General features: G+C 40.0%; 1 long non-coding RNA gene across 1 annotated transcript; it reads left to right on the forward strand.

The window, feature by feature from the left end:
* Positions 1-2,565: 2,565 nt before the first annotated feature.
* On the forward strand, positions 2,566-2,834 carry LOC104951763 (uncharacterized). Its single transcript, XR_799050.1, has 2 exons — positions 2,566-2,653; positions 2,723-2,834. It is a non-coding gene; the product is annotated as an uncharacterized lncRNA (long non-coding RNA).
* The last annotated feature ends 996 nt before the right edge of the window (positions 2,835-3,830 follow it).

Raw genomic sequence — 3,830 nt, forward strand, 5'->3', positions numbered from 1 at the left:
TTGGTACAATATGAACAATACAGTAAAGGGAACGAGCTCAAAACTAGGAATCACCTGGAAGTCAATCTTTTTTTTTAATGTGTTTTTGGTTATTGGCCTGAAATAAGGTCTGAGGGTTAGGGTTAGAGTTAGGGTTAGGGTTAGGGTTAGGGTTAGGGTTAGAGTTAGGCTAACCCCTAACCCTAAGCTGAATAGATTTTTGTTCTACAGCATAAAATACGTCAGTAAATACCCCACTGGTAAATTTAGAAATAGCGGTTGCTAACAAGTGTCTAATTGAGACTACTAAACGTCATCACGCCCAACATTAGCCGCCTTTAGCTTAGCGGTGGCGACTTGAAGTCATGTGACCGTGCTGTAGTTCCTTTATATCCCTAAATGGGCTTTTTACTTTATAAACAATTATAAAATGATGTTAATATGTGGAGATTATCCTGCTGAACAAAACGTGTAAGTATCATAAAAGTGTGTTTGCCACAGATCTTATTTTCTGCTATATTCCAAAATCCAATGAAATTCTAGGTTGTCCAACAAAAATACATCATCACTGACCCGCTCTACAAAGGGCAATGTCAACCAAGTGCTTACTGCTAAATTAACTAAACTCTGGAACCACTATTAATATACTTTGAGGAAGGTATTTGAGAAGTAGGCATGGATTAGTCAAGGCCACATTTTTTCAAGAGAGTACATTGAATACATTATCACATGGTGCATTAATCTATACCATTTTGCAGCACACAGATTGTAAGCACTGCAGATATCATGGGGCAGCCCCAGTGGGACTACAATGCTTTTCATTTCAATCTCAACCCTGGGTGAAGTGACGAGTATTCAGAGAATGTATTCACACTCGGCTATTAGTGAAATGAATGAGAACATTCAAGGTCGAAAAGGAGAACAAGATCTTCCCTACAGCAAGGTTTCATCGCATGCCATGTGTATACACGCACTCAAACACACACACACACACTCCTCCCCCTCCTCAGAGCTCATGTGTCCTGTGGCCCTGGAGGGATTTGCTTGTTAAACCAGAAGGAAAGTGGAGGTCGGTGACCCTGCATGGAGATAGTAGTCCGTCATGTCTTTGTCACCTGGGATCCTTCTGGCTGCTTTTCATTCGTGTACGACCACAAAGAGCTGGGGCTGTGTCAATTTACAGATTCTCCAATACGACATATTGGACATGTAGTTGGTCTCCTGTGGTTTATAATGTTCCTTTTACATGTTTGCAATTAGCTGATGGTGTGTCTAGTGACTTTGAATGAATTCAGCAATTGTAAGATACTGGCATTTTAAATATAACTTAAAATCTATAGTTTTTTTGTATTATTCCCACCGGATTTTAGATATTGGTACAATGACAAAATACAATGAGTGCTAACAGCAGTGAAAAATGAGAACTTCAACAACAGATCTGTTCCTGTTACTCTGAATAACAACACAATGTTAACTGTACATCTACATTGATTAATACACGTTTGCAATTAGCTGATGGTCTGTCCAGTGATTTTGTATGAATTTCACAATTGTAAGATTATAATCCAGCCATTTTAAATATAACTTAAAATCTATAGTTTTTTTGTATTATTCCCACCGGATTTTAGATATTGGTACAATGACAAAATACAATGAGATAAATGGTGCTAACAGCAGTTAAAATGACATCTTCAACAACAGATCTTTCCAGAATCAATGTCCCTGTTACTGTGAATAACAAACGAACACACTGTTAACTGTACATTTGTATTGATTAATGGTTTACATTTCAAGATGGAGAACATTACGAGCATGATTGTTAAAGCCTTGACGACCAGGTATACAGCAGGTGTAACAAATGCTGATGCAGCGAAAACAGATGATGAAAGTTGGCAGGCAATTTTCTTTAGCTTGAAATACAACCTTCAATGAATCTCTGAAAGGTCTTCACACTACAAAAACTCGAAAGCTTGCCAAGTATATTTGCAGTGAGATATAAAGTCTTGTTTTTAGAAAATGCATCATCTTGTTGAGTCAAAAAATCTAATTTTGAGTTGTATCTCAGATGAAACACATTTGTTTACATATACATTATAAAATCACTAACATCAGAAAACAGAACACTTTTGAGCATTTGCAGCTTATATTGTAACAACATTTCCTGATATATATTGCAACTTCTTCCCTTAATTTGGACTCTATCCAGCCCCATTAAGAGCTGACTGCCCTTCTGCTTAAGTTTCCTAGTGCCAGTGTTGTAGTCAAGTCACCAATTCACGAGTCCAAGTCACTCTCGAGTCACCACTCTTCGAGTCCGAGTCCAAGTCCGAGACACCAAAGGAGAGTCGTAGTCGAGTCCGAGTCCAAGTCTGAGTCCCCCAAGGAGTGTCCGAGGCGAGTCCGAGTCATCATTACCTGTGTTCGAGTCCAAGTCTGAGTCACCTAGGGAGAGTCGTAGTCGATTGCGATGCGGGGTGTGTCTCTGGACATCTCTAGACTGGAATAGCGGGGCCCAGTATGCGAACTCGCCTCGCGGGTGCACACCCCAGGATAGAGGACATCAGACTCCAGAGAAAACTTGTCGGAGCGTCAATGTACAAGTCGAGTCCGAGTCATCGTGGGGGGAAAAATTCAAGAGTCCGAGTCCAAGTCATCGTGTGCGAGAATTCACGAGGCCAAGTCCGAGTCGCGTCAATCAGTGTGCGAGTTCGAGTCCAAGCAATCGTGCATGAGAATTCACGAGGCCAAGTCTGAGTCGCGTCAATCAGTGTGCGAGTCCGAGTCGAGTCCCGAAAACCGGCACTCGAGTCGGACTCGAGTGCCGGTTTTCGGGACTCGAGTACTCCATCTCTGCCTAGTGCAATATATCACTATAGCTACAAGCTAACATGCTAGCTGGACAGGGAAAGGTTGTTATATTTCTGCCCAGCAACAAGATCTATCTCTGTGAAAACTCCTTTCAAAACATTTCAGAGAACTAGTACAAGACAAAAGATTTCCAAGGTTCCAGTTTTACAGAACGATAAAGCTGAGGCTTCAACTTTTTCACTATGTATTTGGTGTCCTTGGTGCAGGTGATCACATCTGGTGCTCATACTTCAGAATTGGCAGTGAGCACCATTTTGTTATGACACGAAAACATGTTTTCTTGCTCTGCTATATCAAACGTAGAGGTGTAATTAAGTTAAACCCAACTAAAACTAGTTAAAGAACAATTGCTGCCATTGTTTCTTGGATGGTGATGCGTTAAACCAGGTTTTATGTGATGCTTTGATTACAATAAAACGTGTTCATACAGTTTTGTAAAAGGTTTTTCATTTCATATATTGATATCCTTTATATAGTTGTCAGGTTTTTTTATGTTGTATGTTTTATTAAGATTTGTATGTTTGTAGGTTACAACAACAAAGGTTTAGTGTACGTTTTGGCGCAAGCAGTTATTAAAGTCCATGCTTACCCATTATGACATTTCTCCTGGCATCTAGATGAATTTCCTTTTGCAGAAAATTAATTAACATTTGAAGTTAAAATCATAAGAACAACGGCATTTACTTTTGGTAGGAGACAGGAAACCAACTACAGTCTCCAGTTTCTTTTCAAAGGTCCCCTATTATACTGTTTTTCATCAATATATTATAGGTCTCAGATATATAGAGAACCTGTCTCTGATTGGCTGAAACACCAAACAGATCATTGCAGCATTACCCATAATCCCCTCTGTTTCAGCCCTGTTTCCAAAGTGCTGATTCTCTGTCTGTTGAAAATAAGGAGTCCCTCCCCACGCCCCTCTGAGAGAGATTTGGTTACAAAGAACTCAATGGTGCTCTAGGAGGAGATTCAGGTGATAAGGG

This window comes from Notothenia coriiceps, unplaced genomic scaffold (genome assembly GCF_000735185.1).
Source record: "Notothenia coriiceps isolate Sejong01 unplaced genomic scaffold, NC01 NC01_scaffold00019073, whole genome shotgun sequence".
Classification (NCBI taxonomy): Eukaryota; Metazoa; Chordata; class Actinopteri; order Perciformes; family Nototheniidae; genus Notothenia; species Notothenia coriiceps.